Source organism: Schistocerca americana, chromosome X (genome assembly GCF_021461395.2).
Source record: "Schistocerca americana isolate TAMUIC-IGC-003095 chromosome X, iqSchAmer2.1, whole genome shotgun sequence".
NCBI classification, from domain to species: Eukaryota; Metazoa; Arthropoda; class Insecta; order Orthoptera; family Acrididae; genus Schistocerca; species Schistocerca americana.
This window is the reverse complement of record NC_060130.1, coordinates 202,372,452-202,391,432: the sequence shown is the minus strand read 5'-3', so window position 1 is coordinate 202,391,432 and position 18,981 is coordinate 202,372,452. Positions and strand designations below refer to the sequence as shown.

The 18,981-nt window shown below is 44.6% G+C and overlaps 1 protein-coding gene and 1 non-coding gene across 2 annotated transcripts in view; one reads left to right on the top strand and one right to left on the bottom strand.

Moving 5' to 3' along the window:
• LOC124555919 (cell surface glycoprotein 1-like) overlaps positions 1-18,981 on the bottom strand; it is a 546,947-nt gene that overhangs the window by 113,408 nt on the left and 414,558 nt on the right. The gene's annotated exons all lie outside the window — the stretch shown is intronic.
• Positions 18,364-18,438, top strand: Trnas-cga. The gene has a single exon. It is a non-coding gene; the product is annotated as a tRNA-Ser (tRNA).

Genomic DNA, 18,981 nt, shown 5'->3' with positions numbered 1-18,981 from the left:
TCAGCAAAAATTGAGAAATAATTAATTCTGCTATAGTTTTTGGCAAATAATTCGTTGTTATTCGACTTTAACATCACTTCTCAAATCTCATTCCTAAGAAAATCTTCTTTTTACGTCGTAATGTCATTCGGGACTCGTGACCCGGTTTCTATGAGATTTGGCTATTATATGTCTGAAGTCTGTTGTAAACCTCCTTTGGTCATAGAGCAATAAAGGTGGACTACTTGTTTTAAATCGCGGGTAAGACTTTACCGCAATTATTGCAGTTTGAATAGGAAGGCGAAAAAGTCTTACAATCGTCCCTTGACACTATCAAGAAACACAAATTGCAGGTGTGCTGCAATATTATGAACTCTTTTATAAGCTCAAATCCAGTGTCTCTTCCGAAAGTTTTGAATCTCAAAGCTCTATGTAACTGCATAAACAGATACCGGATCGAAAGACTATTTCCTATTCTAATGACAAGCTCCCTCAGGGTTGACCCTGAAACACTTTAGATGCCTCTGGACGTCTAGCAGCATTCCATAAACGTTTGAAGAGATTTTGATTTAAAGATTGGTGACGTTAAACGTTAGCAACAACTGAGTTCTTGCTTGGTTCACTCATTTTGTAGCACTGCAACGTGCATACCCGATAGTGTTAGCAATCTAAGAAAGGTTTTGAAGATCTAGAGATTTTGTCGGCTGCATTCTCATCGTTGGCTCCTTGCTTAGAGTTCTTGCGCCATGTTAGCAGTGGGATGGGGAGACGTATTGGTAGGTGCAGAGACGGATGAAGGGGGCCGAGACCTTAGAGAAGTAAAGCCGCAACGCACTAGACAGGCCTTCTGCTGCAGCCAATAATAATAAAAAAATAAGTCGCGCATTGTAGCCCGTCCACTGGGCCGCTGCTACTGCCAGCTGGCTCCGCGGTGCGGGTCGTGAGCAGGTTGTCTCGTGGGGAACTTATATGGCTGCCTCCAGTGTCCGTGCACCTGTCGAGGCAGACGGACCTTCCTTCAATCCTGAGATAAATTTCATGACGATTTTCGACAGCTTGTAGGACTTCGGAGAATTTCCAGTTTTGGAGGGACGTACAATATGTCTTCAAATGCACAATCATCTCTTTCTGGCACATTATTTTGTAAAACACAGCATGCATTTATTACAGGAATTGTAAATTCTTCTCGAACATCCATTGGGCGATGAAAAATTCTCCGTTCTCCATTTACTTGCAAGAGTGTATTCTACGACGGTCACTTCAAAAGAAATGCACACTATTTTTGTAAAAATACAGTTTTTATTCTGCATGTGTGACAGTTTTAGTGTGTAGATACATCCTTCTCGCTTGTTTTCAAATTTAGTTCAACCTGTTCCTGTGAGTGGCGCCGTCACAACATGTCTTCAAGATGGCTGCTACACTTGACGTTCGTGAGAAGCAACGTGCTGTCATAGAGTTCCTGTGCTCTGAAAACGAGACAGTGGGAAACATCCACAAGAGGTTGAAAAAGGTGTATGGAGAGGCTGCTGTCGATCGCAGTACAGTTATTCGATGGGCAAGCACGTTACGTGATGAAAGCGGGCACGGCAATATTGAGGACTGTCCTCGCAGCGGCAGGCCTCGTACTGCACATACTCCAGACAGTGTGCAGAGAGTTAACGAAATGGTGACTGATGACAGACGCATCACAATGAACAAATTGTCACGCTACGTTGGGATAGGAGAAAGAAGTGTTTGCAGAATACTGAAAGTGTTGGCGTTAAAAAAGGTTTGTGCCAGGTGGGTTCCCAGGATGTTGACAGTGGCTCACAAAGAAACAAAGAAAACGGTATGCAGCGAACTTTTGGAACAGTACGAGAATGGTGGAGATGAATTTCTTTGAAGAATTGTGACAGGCGATGAAACATGGCTCCATCATTTTTCACCAGAGATGGAGTCAATCAGTGGAGTGGCATCATGCAAATTCACCCAAGAAAAAAAAATTCAAAACCACACCTTCTGCTGTAATAGTTATGGCTGCGGTGTTTTTCGATTCCGGAGGACTCTTGCTTGTGGACATCATGCCAAGTGGAACCACCATAAATCCTGATGCATATGTGACGACACTGAAGAAACTTGAAGCTCGACTAAGTCGTGTTCGACCACATTGGCAAGAGCAGGATGTTTTGCTGTTGCACGACAATGCACGGCCACATGTCAGTCGAAAAAACCATGGAAGCGATCACAAAACTCGGATGGACAACACTGAAACACCCGTATTACAGTCCTGACCTGGCTCCATGTGACTATCATCTCTTTGGGAAACTGAAAGACTCTCTTCGTGGAACAAGGTTTGAATATGACGACTCCCTTGTGCACGCTGCCAAACAGTGGCTCCAACAGGTTGGTCCAGAATTTTACCGTGCGGGTATACAGGCGCTGGTTCCAAGACGGCGTAAGGCAGTTGAGAGGGATGGAAATTATGTGGAGAAATGAAAATATTGTTCCTAAAGGATGTATTTACACACTGTAAAACTTTCAGTCATGTAGAATAAAAGATGGGTTTAAAAAAAATAGTGTGAATTTCTTTTGGAGTGACCTCGTATAAACCGACTAGTCCGGGGCAGACGGTTCTGAAAGTTTCTTTCAGTGTCTATTGAACTCCTCCTTCCATAAGAACATAAGGAAGAATTCAATATTCAGATATACCAAATGCATCGCCTCCCACAATGACGCACAAGTTGCTGAAGAGCTTGGGAATACGGAGTTTAAGGCATCCAAGGGATGGGTGGTCAGTTTCAAAGGTCCTCCTTAAGTTGCTGAAGAGCTTGGGAATACGGAGTTTAAGGCATCCAAGGGATGGGTGGTCAGTTTCAAAGGTCCTCCTTTCATAAGAACATAAGGGAGCATTAAATATTGAAATGTACCAAATGACTCAACTCCGACAATGACGCATGGCATCCGTACTCCCTCCTTTGATACGGGATTTTTCTCTGACATTTGTAAATTTTTACTAACGAGGTTTTCATGCAAAATTGATTACATAAAAACAGGCGAGTCACTACACTTTCAGTATGCTCCAACATCTATGTAGGTGAACTTATAATCCGTAGCGCATAAATCAAGTAAAATGACGGACAAATATTTTCTATAATTATACCAAAGTACGTTCATATTGGTAAAAAAAGGAAGAACATACTCCATGTCCATCTCGATCGGCTGATCGGTCACGATTGAAAGTCAGCTGGCTGACTACATTGGCTGCTTAACATAGTGACTGCCTACTGCGTTATAGCCAAACTGCTGAGGCTTGGTGTGGCCGAGCGGTTCTAGGCGCTTCAGTCAGGAACCGCGCGACCGCTACGGTCGCAGGTTCGAATCCTGCCTCGGGCATGGATGTATGTGATGTCCTTAGGTTAGTTAGATTTAAGTAGTTCTGAGTTCTAGGGGACTGATGACCTCAGATATTAAGTCCCATAGTGCTCAGAGCCATTTGTACCATTTTATTTTTGCTGAGGTCATCCGCCTATAAGCACTTTTGTGTTTGTTACGCTGTGAATCAGTATTACAACATAATTGACTTACGTTCTTGGTATTAGTTCCCACAGTGAGCACCAAACACAGTGTGCCCATGTAGCACTTGAAGTGGTTGCCATGGCTCTCCACACATATTGAGACGAATAAATGGCTGACAGTCGTTTCATGTACAATTGTACTAATGGTAGTGCACAGGGGGCAGCACGTTTGCATCACAGAGCATATTCTCAGAGAAGAGAGCCAGTCAGCCGTGTTCACTAGGTCCCATCAGCATCTGCACGAGACCAGTTTGCTTACACCCAACAGGCCTCATTAAGGTAGACCAACAACAGTCACGAAACCACGAATGTGGTCACTGTATTACAAGTCACTGTATTACAAGTGATCGCAATGCATGGAGCGATAGTGCGAGGATTGTTAGAGCAGAAAAGGCGTTTCGGCCTCCACAATGTGACGGATATTACACGAAGGGCAGTTGCACCCATACTATGTACCAAGTGTTCAAGCTCTGGTCGCACCTGACTTTCCAGGGTGGGTTGCCTTCTGCCGAAGGATTCTTACACAAAGTGGGAATTATCCACATTTCCTCGTGAATGTGTTATTTACAAACAAAGCATGCTTTGCCCATAACGGTACTGTTAACACTCACAACACACGTTTCAGCTTGTGAGAATCCACATGCTACCACTGAGACACCACAACAGCGGAGATTTGATTTTCCATTTAAGCTAGGGCAGATGTCACTGTGACCGATTAATACGACCTCATTTCCCACCTAGTCAACTTACTGGTCGTGTTTATCTTCATTTCCTGTAACACAAGCTAATTGAATATTTGGATGATGTCCCTTATGGGCAAAGGATGCTTATGTGGTACATGCATGATGATGCACTGGAACAATGTAATGTGACTGAATGGCTTACTAATCTTCGTAAACAAGTGTATCGGTCGTGGCTCGCCAATACTATAGCCCCCCAGATCTCCTGACTTGAACCTGTTGAATTTTATTGTATGAGGATATTTAAAAGTTTTGGTGTACTGCATCCCTTTTGATAGTGTCGATTAACTCGAGGAACACATTGTGGTTGGTTGTCAAAGCATTTGGAACTGGCCTGGGATTTGTGATCGAGTACAGGCATTGATGGGCAGACATGCTGAAAAAAAAAAAAAATGGTTCAAATGGCTCTGAGCACTATGGGACTCAACATCTGTGGTCATCAGTCCCCCAGAACTTAGAACTACTTAAACCTAACTAACGTAAGGACATCACACACATCCATACCCGAGGCAGGATTCGAACCTGCGACCGTAGCGGCCACGCGGTTCCAAACTGACGCGCCTAGACCCGCACGGCCACACCGGCCGGCAGACATGCTGAAGCCTGTCTTCATATGAATGATGGCCTCCTGAAGTGCATATCTGCTGTTTGGATCCTCAGGGAAGTTGTTATAAGATGTTGATGTACTGAGTTGTAATACATCACATCCAGAAAACTACTGGTTTTCGTACCTATGTTTGTTATCATTATTTGTTTTATGATATGGTAGAAGATGAAGAAATGAATTAAAATTTGTGCCCCAGCCAGGACTTAAACCGAGATTTCATGCTTACTAGGCAAATGTGCTGTCCATTACAACACCATAGCAGTATAGGTAATACAGCTACACAGACTGTGTTAGTCCGCTGAGCCGGCACGGTAGCTCAGCGTGTTCGGTAAAAAAACTGAGTAAAGGAATCAATGATCAGCTTGAACGGATGTCTTGTGACGTCCGCCCAGACCAAATGCAACGAACAATACCGGATTAAAAATTGCAGCTGTGTTACCTGTTAGATCAGCGGGTTCGGTCAGAGGGGTAGCTGCCTTCTGTAATAAAAAAAACTGAGTTAATGGCTCAACAACGAACTGAAACGGGTGTCTTTCGACGTCCACACAGAGAAGATACAACGAACGAAAACGAACAAAATAAGATTTAAAAAAAAGGGCCCGGTTTCGATTCCCGGCAGGGTCGGAGATTTTCTCCGCTCAGCGACTGGGTTTTGTGTTGTCCTAATCATCAATTCATCCCCATCGACGCGCAAGTCGTAGAAGTGGCGTCACATCGAAAGACTTGCACCAGGCGAGCGGTCTACCCGACGGGAGACCCTCGTCACACGACATTATTATTATTACAGTGGTGTAGTGGCTAGCACAACTGCCTAATAACCTGGGTTCAAGTCCTGGCTGTGGCAAGAATTTTAATTCCTTTCTTCAGATTCTGTCGTTATTGTAGATTAAGTTGAGACTCATACGTCCCAAGGAAAATTTAAATATATTAGATTATTTACTTGTTACATTGACCTCTATTCGACCCTTTCGTTTGTACCTGTAGTAGCCAAAGATGCTGCATCATTTAAGAAAAATATATAGTTTACATTCATTCATGACAGGTACAACAATAAATGGAAATTACGAGAAGATATATTTAAACCGTGAGCGCTATCAGTAATGGACATGAGAGGAAGGGTGGAAGAGGAACGTGATAAAACAGAAGTAATGACGATGGAAGCAAAAAGTGACATGACTCGTTGAGAAACAACTCTAGTGAATTCACAAGATAATCTAATGTCTCTTGGCGTAATTAATACAACTGAAATTTTGCTAAGGGACGTCGCAATGGTCCCGTGAATCATCATCATCTTCATCTTCTTCTTCTTCTTCTTCTTCTTCTTCTTCTTCTTCTTCTTCCATTTAATGGTGGGCGTCGGCTCGTTTAGAAACCAAAGGGATTTAACAAAACTATTTCTCCATCTCTTCATTGGTCGTCTTGTATGAAGGTGGTTTGAAAAGTATCCCGTCTTCCACATTGGTTAAAATGTAACGCTTGCTATGGCAGTTATTCAGGTAGCGTCCTTTCGATATGGTCACTCCATTTTGTTTTGGTAGTCTAATTTCTTTTATCAATCCTGTTTTTACGTCTAGTTTGTCTCATGTCTTCACTTTGCACTGTGTACCTTCATGTTAGTTGAAGAAGTGACCTCAGAAACTTTTATCTCAGCTGCTTCGGTTTTTTCCCCCCATCCTTTCCTTAGAATCCAGTTTTTAACTACTACACATGAGAGATGGCTTAGCCACCACGTTGTGTAGTATTGGTGTTACCTTTTTCCTTGTAATTCTGTCTAGATACCTCTTTACACAAACGTTTATAACACTATATTTTCGTACACATATGAATTAGTTTCTGTCCCGAGATATTTAAACGAATTTACGTGTTCTATTATCTTATTCTCTATCACGATTGTTGACCTTCGCACGTGTTTCCCTTCTATGCCTATCAATTTTGTTTTATTTACAGATATAACTATTCGATAATTTAGTAAAACGTTATTCAGTTTAAAAAAACTTTTTGGTAAGGCGATTTCACTGTCCGTTAGGAGAACATGGTTGTCCGCACATAAAATAGTGTTAATAAATTTGCTCCTTCGTGGGTTCATCTTTTCGGGGTTTTTTAGAATTCCCTTTTTCTAATACTCTGTTATATACAGGGTGTTTCAAAAATGACCGGTATATTTGAAACGGCAATAAAAACTAAACGAGCAGCGATAGAAATACACCGTTTGTTGCAATATGCTTGGGACAACAGTACATTTTCAGGCGGACAAACTTTCGAAATTACAGTAGTTACAATTTTCAACAACAGATGGCGCTGCAAGTGATGTGAAAGATATAGAAGACAACGCAGTCTGTGGGTGCGCCATTCTGTACGTCGTCTTTCTGCTGTAAGCGTGTGCTGTTCACAACGTGCAAGTGTGCTGTAGACAACATGGTTTATTCCTTAGAATATAGGATTTTTCTGGTGTTGGAATTCCACCGCCTAGAACACAGTGTTGTTGCAACAAGACGAAGTTTTCAACGGAGGTTTAATGTAACCAAACGACCGAAAAGCGATACAATAAAGGATCTGTTTGAAAAATTTCAACGGACTGGGAACGTGACGGATGAACGTGCTGGAAAGGTAGGGCGACCGCGTACGGCAACAACAGAGGGCAACGCGCAGCTAGTGCAGCAGGTGATCCAACAGCGGCCTCGGGTTTCCGTTCGCCGTGTTGCAGCTGCGGTCCAAATGACGCCAACGTCCACGTATCGTCTCATGCGCCAGAGTTTACACCTCTATCCATACAAAATTCAAATGCGGCAACCCCTCAGCGCCGCTACCATTGCTGCACGAGAGACATTCGCTAACGATATAGTGCACAGGATTAATGACGGCGATATGCATGTGGGCAGCATTTGGTTTACTGACGAAGCTTATTTTTACGTGGACGGCTTCGTCAATAAACAGAACTGGCGCATATGGGGAACCGAAAAGCCCCATGTTGCAGTCCCATCGTCCCTGCATCCTCAAAAAGTACTGGTCTGGGCCGCCATTTCTTCCAAAGGAATCATTGGCCCATTTTTCAGATCCGAAACGATTACTGCATCACGCTATCTGGACATTCTTCGTGAATTTGTGGCGGTACAAACTGCCTTAGACGACACTGCGAACACCTCGTGGTTTATGCAAGATGGTGCCCGGCCACATCGCACGGCCGACGTCTTTAATTTCCTGAATGAATATTTCGATGATCGTGTGATTGCTTTGGGATATCCGAAACATACAGGAGGCGGCGTGGATTGGCCTCCCTATTCGCCAGACATGAACCCCTGTGACTTCTTTCCGTGGGGACACTTGAAAGACCAGGTGTACCGCCAGAATCCAGAAACAATTGAACAGCTGAAGCAGTACATCTCATCTGCATGTGAAGCCATTCCGCCAGACACGTTGTCAAAGGTTTCGGGTAATTTCATTCAGAGACTACGCCATATTATTGCTACGCATGGTCGATATGTGGAAAATATCGTACTATAGAGTTTCCCAGACCGCAGCGCCATCTGTTGTTGAAAATTGTAACTACTGTAATTTCGAAAGTTTGTCTGCCTGAAAATGTACTGTTGTCCCAAGCATATTGCAACAAACGGTGTATTTCTATCGCTGCTCGTTTAGTTTTTATTACCGTTTCAAATATACCGGTCATTTTTTAAACACCCTGCATATCACCTGTTCAAATGGCTCCTAGCGCTATGGGACTTAACTTCTGAGGTCATGAGTCCCCGAGAACTTAGAACTACTTAAACCTAACTAATCTAAGGACATCACACACATCAATGCCCGAGGCAGGTTCAAATGGTTCAAATGGCTCTGAGCACTATGGGACGTAACATCTGTGGTCATCAGTCCCCTAGAACTCAGAACTACTTAAACCTAACTAACCTAAGGACATCACACACATCCATGCCCGAGGCAGGATTCGAACCTGCGACCGTAGCGGTCGCGCGGTTCCCGACTGTAGCGCCTAGAACCGCTCGGCCACTCCAACCGGCCACGAATTTAGGGGTACATTGTAGTCAGGAAGTGCTTCCCATAATTTCATCCTTCCTTCTTTACTGGGGAATTTCTCGCAGCCGAGAAGAGCAGAAATAATGGCCTGTTGAACTCTCTTCTCTTTTCTAGCATTTGATTTAAAACAAATGGTGCAGCCGCATAGGAATTGCCTTTACGAAAGCGTTTTTAATCCTCTCACAAAAACGTTTCTGTAATTGGCTGGAGTTTCCCTTTAATGATAGATGAATAGATTTTTCAGACAGCAATCGTCCACAGAGACACACTGCGGATGCATTTCAGTCTGACATTGTTTACTGACGCTCTGCTCTTTGATACGTGGATGACGACAATCGGAAACAGATAAGATGTAATTAAAAGTAATGTAAACACGTCTTATTTGGCCGTGGGGCAACGGTCGTCACTAGCAACGATATTCCGCGTAGGATAGCATTTTTGCGTATACTGATTGGCGTCATGGTGGGCATGGCTGCGCGCCTTCAGTTACTTACGATACTCAGCCTGATGACGTAATCACACGTCTTGGCGTGCCAAGACGGTTTCGACACTGCACAGTTTGCCAGTTTTGTGTCGACACTGTTTGGAAACTGTTATCGTCGAATCAGAAAATGTATGAATTTAAAGCCGAATTGTCTGTGGAAAGCAATGCACGTTGTGGGTGTTCTAGTGACCGATGGAGGGTTCAAGAGGAACAGCCACATGTTCTTCGTGAGTGATTTTACAAGCCAGGTACTGTTTGCATCAAATGGCCGGATCATTATTGAAAAGAGAAATTAAAAATACACTATACAAACAGTCGCTTTTGGTGAATATTTCGGCTATTTTTATGTATTTCTGACACTGTCAGTCTTGGGGCGATCTGCAATGTATGGTAACTGAAGAAAACGTCAGAACCCAAGATAACTGAAAAAGTATTTTTCTGGGCGACCAGCCGGCCGAAGTGGCCGTGCGGTTAAAGGCGCTGCAGTCTGGAACCGCAAGATCGCTACGGTCGCAGGTTCGAATCCTGCCTCGGGCATGGATGTTTGTGTTGTCCTTAGGTTAGTTAGGTTTAACTAGTTCTAAGTTCTAGGGGACTAATGACCTCAGAAGTTGAGTCCCATAGTGCCCAGAGCCATTTTGAACTGGGCGACCGGTTTCGACAGAACTTATGTTTTTGAATCCGATGATGACAGCATGGCTCTGTCGAAACCGGTCAGCCATTAAAATGCATTTTTAGTGATCTTGGCTTGTAAGTTTTCTTCAGTTACCATTTCGAAATGACCCGACTATGAGCCCAAGAGAAATAAATTAGCGTTAACATTAATAACAACTGCATGCGTGGCTACTGAATACGCATCCAAAGTCGTACCGGCGTAGAATCGGTTTCCAGTTGATAAAAGTGCATAGTTCCGTGATTCTGAAAAGCACCACTCCAAAGATGGTTTAAACGTCTGTTTTGTTATACAGTATAACTATTTTAGTGTTACCCAACATCGCGGTCTAACACCGATAAAGGTGTTGTCTTAAATCTACATCTATACATCCCGAGAAACTACGAGACTGGACGAGGAGACAGCATGCAGAATATTGGGCTAAGGTTCAAAAGCAAAAACATGACAAGTATTGATGCCGAAGCCATGTTCTAAGAGAAGCCTCTCAATCCTGGGCTTGAACAGGAGAGAAATGAAACACATGGTTGGGCTACCGACAGGCCATGGGAATTTCAAAAAACACCCACATTCAATGGGGATAACAGAAGACCCCAAATGTAGGATGCGTGGTGTGGGCGAGGAAACCGCATCACATTTGATCTTCGAATGCGAGGCATTGGAGATTAAAAGACATAGAATATTCGGATCAACCAAACCAGAAGAAATTGTGTCTAGGAAAGCACTGGTAAAGGATCTCCTTGCACTGTTCAAGTGCAATGGTTGTCTGTACGAGAGATACAGGGAATGATACCGCAAAATAAACCTTGTTTCGGTGAGGAAAATGTTGTTTTTGCTTCCCTGATGAAATGAAATCAATACATCCTGAGCCATTGCACAGTGGGTGGTGGTGGGTACATCATACTAGCATTATTAGTTTTCTTTCCTGCGACGAGAGCAAGGGAAAACTGCCGGTCTATATGCCTCTATTCGTGCCATAAACTGTCTCATATTATTCTCATGACTCCTACGCAAAATAGACGATGGTGGCAGCATAATTGTCGCTCAGTCTTCTTCGATTAAAAATTCTCCAAAGTTGTCCAACAGCGTTCCGCGAGGGCTAAGTCTTTTTCCCAGAATTAGGGGTTGGACAAAAACGCAGCACAGTACCTTTCCTAATACGGTGTAGCAAACACGTCGGCGCTCAACACAGCTTCACTCGTCTCGGAATTGATTGCAAAATGGTGGCACGATCAGGTAACTTTGATGGAAGTGGATAGCAATCCCCCACCCTTCTCTTCAAAGTACACTACTGGCCATTAAAAATGCTACACCAAGAAGAAATGCAGATGATAAACGGGTATTCACTGGACAAATATATTTTACTAGAACTGACATGTGATTACATTTTCACGCAATTTTGGTGCATAGATCCTGAGAAATCAGTAACCAGAGCCGGCTGCGGTGGCCGTGCGGTTCTAGGCGCTTCAGTCGGGAACCTCGCGACTGCTACGGTCGCAGGTTCGAATCCTGCCTCGGGCATGGATGTGTGTGGTGTCCTTGGGTTAGTTAGGTTTAAGTAGTTCTAAGTTCTAGGGGACTGATGTTAAGTCCCATAGTGCTCAGAGCCATTTGAACCAAGCCAGTAACCAGAACAACCACCTCTCGCCGTAATAACGGCCTTGATACGCCTGGGCATTGAGTCAAACAGAGCTTGGATGGTGTGTACAGATACTGTTGCCCACGCAGCCTCAACACGATACCACAGTTCATCAAGAGTAGTGACTGGCGTATTGTGACGAGCCAGTTGCTCGGCCACCATTAACCAAAATGTGGAGAATGTGCTGGCCAGGGCAGCAGTCGAATATTTTCTTTATCCAGAAAGGCCCGTACAGGACCTGCAACATGCGGTCGTGCATTATCCTGCTGAAATGTAGGGTTTCGCAGGGATCGAATCAAGGGTAGAGCCACGGCTCGTAACACATCTGAAATGTAACGTCCACTGTTCAAAGTGCCGTCAATGCGAACAAGAGGTGACCGAGACGTGTAACCAATGGAACCCCATACCATCACGCCAGGTGATAAGACAGTATGGCGATGACGAATACACGCTTCCAATGTGTGTTCACCGCGATGTCGCCAAACACGGATGCGGCGATCATGATGCTGTAAACAGAACCTGGATCCGAAAAAATGACGTTTTGCCATTCGTGCACCCAGGTTCGTCGTTGACTCGGTCACTATCGCAGGCGCTCCTGTCTGTGATGCAGCGTCAAGGGTAACCGCAGCCATGGTCTCTGAGCAGGTAGTACAAGCTGCTGCAAATGTTGTCGAACTGTTCGTGGGGATAGTTGTTGTCTTGCAAACGTCGCCATCTGTTGACTCGGGGATCGAGACGTGGCTGCACGATCCGTTACAGCCATGCGGATAAGATGCCTGTCATCTCTACTGCTAGTGATACGAGGCTGTTGTGATCCAGCACGGCGTTCCGTATTACCCTCCTGAATCCACCGATTCCATATTGTGCTAACAGTCATTGGATCTCGACCAACGTGAGCAGCAATGTCGCGACACGATAAACCGCAATCGCGATAGGCTACAATCCGACCTCTACCAAAGTCGGAAACGTGATGGAATGCATTTCTCTTCCTTACACGAGGCATCACAACAACGTTTCACTGCTGTTTTTGTATGAGAAATCGGTTGGAAACTTTCCCCATGTCAGCACGTTTTAGGTATCGCTACCGGCGCCAACCTTGTGTGAATGCTCTGAAAAGCTAATCATTTGCATATCACAGCATCTTCTTCCTGTCGGTAGAATTTCGCGTCTGTAGCACATCATCTTCGTGGTGTAGCAATTTTAATGGCCAGTAGTGTAGATCGCAAAGGCTTATTAATGTTAAGGTGTGTTGTGACCGTGATGGTCAGGGGAGATGCGATAATTCAACCTCGTACTAACAAAATCTATCCTGGGTGATGTGAGCAGTGTTACCAAGAGCTCCGTTGTCTTGCAACACAGCAGCAGCATTGGGGAACAACTGGACCTAGTCATCCAAAATGGTCAGATAGTCCTTGGAATTAATACGACCTTGCAGAGTACCCACGAACCCATGGAATACCACGGTGTGGATGCCGAAATAACCACCAAATCACCCATCCGTGTTTCACTCTTGGGACGTCAACTCGGCGAGAAGTTGGCGACAGTATGAAACAAGACTCAGTCCACAGTCCATGTTTTACTGATGCGGCACCACGCTGTCCTGTTACGGGCATTTGCCAGTTCGCCTGCAATTCCCTGCTTATGGATCTCCCTTCGTGTTGTTTAAGTGCTGACTGGGTCGACGGGTGTGACAGTCAGTTCTTCAGAGACTTTTGCAACTATCGTCCTATATTTTTCGTCACATCCTCTTGAAGGAGAATCCATTTCGGTCATTCAACACACTCTTTCGTCCGCGTTGTAAGCTAGCGAATGTTTTTTTTTCTCGTTTTCCTGTATGATTTATAGATCTTCGACACGGTGCCTCCTGAAACATCGAACACTTCGGTTCCCTTTGTTAAGAAATCACCCCGACACGAGCACCAACAATTTGCCGACGTGTGAATTAAATTAGCTCTAACATAATGCACTCACAAGAACAAAGAATGCTGTTCTCATCACAACTGACAACAAAAAAAAAATAATGGTTCAAATGGCTCTGAGCAGTATGGGACTTAACATCTGAGGTCATCAGTCCCCTAGAACGTAGAATTACTTAAACCAAACTAACCTAAGGACATCACACATATCCATGCCAGAGGCAGGATTCGAACCTGCGACCGTAGCGGTCGCGCGGTTTCAGACTATGGCGCCTAGAACCGTTCGGTCACACGGCCGGCAAAAACTGACACATGCAAAATATTGAGAACACTGAACGGGTGCCCTTCGTGGTCACATAAATCAGCGCAAACTGCAGGCCTAGTTAGCGTCTGCATTTATGTTCAAGGTTGTATTTCCCACGGTGTTGCCACATTTTTATCTAACCCGTGTATCTGTTAATACGCTGTTACGGTCTCACCAGCGCGACTCTGCTTCCTTCTATGTGTCTAGTCACGCCTGCTTCATAAGGCAGGAATGATACTCGTAGAATTGCCCGCAACAGCGTCTTCTAAGCAATTTCCCTTACACATGCACAGAATTTTCCCAGAACGCTTCCAAAACATCTAACTCGCCCATCCGCTTTCCGTAACACTGATTTTACGCGATCGTCCTATTTCATGTCACTTCTTAGTATTACTCCTAAATACTTCTACGATGTGACGTGCTTAACATGTTCGCCACTGATTCTGTAAACAGATACCATTGAGTTCCTTCCCTTTGATGCAGGCATTATCTTACATTTATACACATCTGAAGAGCGCTGTCATTCATTATACTCAGTGGGAATTTTCCCCAAGTCCAAGTCTCACAATCGAGAAATAGAGTTACTTTCCTGTATACACCACCATCATCGGCGAAGAATCTGATAGTGCTGCTGATCATATCCGCTAAGTAGTTTATAAATATCTAGAACATTAGAGGTCCCACTTCGTTCTCTTGGGGCACCCCGAGGTTACATAGTTTCTATGTAACATTCGGCGTCCAGTAAAACGTAGTGGAACTGTTAGTCAAATATTTCCTGAACCAAGTACACATATGCGAAGATATTTTGCATAATCGTACCTTGATTAATGGTCAAACACTACACAGTTGGCTTCGACAAATCACTTTAGATACACTATATGATAGATACACTATTTGATCAAAAGTATACAGACACCTGGCTGAAAATGATTTACAAGTTCGTGGCGCCCTCCGTCGGTAATGCCGGAATTCAATACGTTGTTGGCCCACCCTTAGCCTTGATGACAGCTTCACTTCTCAGAGGCATACGTACAATCAGGTGCTGGAATGTTTCTTGGGGAATGGCAGCCCGTTCTTCACGGAGTGCTGCACTGAGGAGAGGTATCGACGTCGCTCGGTGAGGCTTGGCACGAAGTCAGCGTTCCAAAACATCCCAAAGGTGTTCTATACGATTCAGGCCAGGAGTCTGTGCTGGCTAGTCCATTACAGGGATGTTATTGTCGTGTAACCACTCCGCCACAGGCCGTGCATTATGAACACGTGCTCGATCGTGCTGAAGGTGCAATCGCCATCCCCAAATTGCTCTTCAACAGTGGGAAGCAAGAAGGTGCTTAAAACATCAATGTAGGCCTGTGCTGTGACACTGCCACGCAAAACAAGGGGTGCAAGCCCCTCCATGAAAAACGGGACCACACCATAACACCACCTTCTCCGAATTTTACGACCGGCCGGAGTGGCCGTGCGGTTCTAGGCGCTACAGTCTGGAACCGAGCGACCGCTACGTTCGCAGGTTCGAATCCTGCCTCGGGCATGGATGTGTGTGATGTCCTTAGGTTAGTCAGGTTTAATTAGTTCTACGTTCTAGGCGACTGATGACCTCAGAAGTTAAGTCCCATAGTGCTCAGAGCCATTTGAACCGAATTTTACTGTTAGCACTACACACGGTGGCAGGTGACGTTCACCGTGCATTCGCCATACCCACGCCCTGCCATTGCATCGCCTCATTGTGTACCGTAATTCCTCACAACGTTTGTCCACTGTTCATTCGTCCAAAGTTTACGCTCCTTACACCAAGGGAGGCGTCGTTTGGCATTTACTGGCGTGATGTGTGGCTTACGAGGAGCCGCTAGACAACGAAATCCAAGTTTTTCTCACTTTCTGCCTAACTGTCATAGTACTTGCAGTGGATACTGATGCAGTTTGGAATTCCCGTGTGATGGGCTGGATAGATGCCTATTACACATTACGATCCTCTTCAACTGTCGACGGTCACTTTCATTCAACAGACGAGGTCTGTCTGTACGCTTTTGTGCTGTACGTGTCCCTTCACTTTCCTACATCTACATCTACATCTATACTCCGCGAGCCACCTTACGGTGTGTGGCGGAGGGTACTTATTGTACCACTATCTGATCCCCCCTTCCCTGTTCCATTCACGAATTGTGCGTGGGAAGAACGACTGCTTGTAAGTCTCCGTATTTGCTCTAATTTCTCGGATCTTTTCGTTGTGATCATTACGCGAGATATATGTGGGCGGTAGTAATGTGTTGCCCATCTCTTCCCGGAATGTGCTCTCTCGTAATTTCGATAATAAACCTCTCCGTATTGCGTAACGCCTTTCTTGAAGTGTCCGCCACTGGAGCTTGTTCAGCATCTCCGTAACGCTCTCGCGCTGACTAAATGTCCCCATGACGAATCGCGCTGCTTATCGCTGGATCATGTCTATCTCTTCTATTAATCCAACCTGGTAAGGGTCCCATACTGATGAGCAATACTCAAGAATCGGACGAACAAGCGTTTTGTAAGCTACTTCTTTCGTCGATGAGTCACATTTTCTTAGAATTCTTCCTATGAATCTCAACCTGGCGCCTGCTTTTCCCACTATTTGTTTTATGTGATCATTCCACTTCAGATCGCTCCGAATAGTAACTCCTAAGTATTTTACGGTCGTTACCGCTTCCAATGATTTACCACCTATGGCATAATCGTACTGGAATGGATTTCTGCCCCTATGTATGCGCATTATATTACATTTATCTACGTTTAGGGAAAGCTGCCAGCTGTCGCACCATGCATTAATCCTCTGCAGGTCCTCCTGGAGTACGTACGAGTCTTCTGATGTTGCTACTTTCTTGTAGACAACCGTGTCATCTGCAAATAGCCTCACGGAGCTACCGATGTTGTCAACTAAGTCATTTATGTATATTGTAAACAATTAAGGTCCTATCACGCTTCCCTGCGGTACTCCCGAAATTACCTCTACATCTGCAGATTTTGAACCGTTAAGAATGACATGTTGTGTTCTTTCTTCTAGGAAATCCTGAATCCAATCACAAACCTGGTCCGATATTCCGTAAGCTCGTATTTTTTCACTAAACGTAAGTGCGGAACCGTATCAAATGCCTTCCTGAAGTCCAGGAATACGGCATCAATCTGCTCGCCAGTGTCTACGGCACTGTGAATTTCTTGGGCAAATAGGGCGAGCTGAGTTTCACATGATCTCTGTTTGCGGAATCCATGTTGGTTATGATGAAGGAGATTTGTATTATCTAAGAACGTCATAATACGAGAACACAAAACATGTTCCATTATTCTACTTCACTATCACATCGGAAACAGTGGACCTCAGGATGTTTAGGAGTGTGGAAATCTCGCGTACTGACATATGATACAAGTGACACCCAATCACCTGACCACGTTCGAAGTACGTGAGTTCCGCGGGGCGCATCATTCTGCTCTCTCACGATGTCTACTGACTACTGAGGTCGCTGATATGAGTACCTGGCAGTAGGTGGCAGCACAATGCACCTAATATGAAAAACGTATGTTTGTGTGTGTGTGTGTGTGAAATCTTATGGGACTTAACTGCTAAGGTCATCAGTCCATAAGCTTCTCGTGATGGCTGGGTGTTGTGTGCTGTCCTTAGGTTAGTTAGGTTTAAGTAGTTCTAAGTTCTAGGGGACTGATGACCATACATGTTAAGTCCCATAGTGCTCAGAGCCATCTGAACCATTTGAACCATAAGCTTACACACTACTTAACCTAAATCATACTATGGACAAACACACACACCCATGCCCGAGGGAGGTCTCGAACCTCCGCCGGGACCAGCCGCACAGTCCATGAGTGCAGCGCCTCAGACCGCTCGGCTAATCCGGAAAAACGTATGTTTTTGGGGATGTCCGGATACTTTTGATCACATAGTGTACCAATAATAACACTACTAGCAAGATTATACAGTCAGCAAGAAACCACAAAGATAGGGTAGAGATTAAGTTTTTAAGAGCAACTTACGTTACGTTAAAATTAAAGGTATGAAAATGTGTAGATATTCTGAATTCACACTCGATGGGGACGAGACAAATTAGTATTTATGGAAACTGCAGTATCATGAATGATGCATGTGACTGAAATAAACATTATATCACAGATTAAGTATATATCAGTGACACCTGTTTAGTATTACAGATTTGTACGTAATTTCGGACCCTGAGAACACAGTGTGGTACAAAGCGCTCTGTCGCTCTACCTTCAGAAGTTGGGCCTTCTAAATTTATTGACAAGGAAACAAACAGGGCCTGAATGTGTTACTGGGGAATCATCCTCCACGTAGTTTGTTTGAGAGTCCAAGGTGCTTGCTGCAGTACAGTGCGGAATAATTTTCCGGCTAACCATATCTGGTACTGGCAGAAGTAAAGCTGTGAGTACCGGGCGTGAGTCGTGCTTCGATAGCTCAGTTGGTAGAGCACTTGCCCGCGAAAGGCAAAGGTCCCGAGTTCGAGTCTCGGTCGGGCACACAGTTTTAATCTGCCAGGAAGTTTCATATCTTAGATATTTTCGATGGGCAAAACAGAGGCGAAAGGTTTGGCGAAGGAAGCGGAGGTAATTATCATCTTCCAAAGGCTTAAAAATCCGACCCCACACGGGGCGAGCTATTGTGTTGTTGAAATATAGAATGTAGAGCTGCCTACACAAAGAAAGACAACTCAAAGGTATTCTTATCACCAGTGCAGCTCTCTACAGATAGCGGTGGTCGAGAGAAGCAGATACGCTTTCGCTGCAGCGATCGAGCTGAGAGTAACGTCTGCAAACGTTTCGTTACGTTCATCCGGTCACGATGACTATCATACAGTGCTGTGGCCACACTGCGTCCTCCACCTAATATCCCGTCGTCCTAAGCTGAATGACACCGATACGAAATACATAGTTCCGCTTTCGGCACCGCGAATCCAGAGGTCTCAGCAAACAATTCACATGGGAATGACCGTTGGCTGTCCGTAGTAAATAAGTAGTCGGCCTAGTATTTTCATATTTGTCACTGAAGCCTTCGTTACGTCAG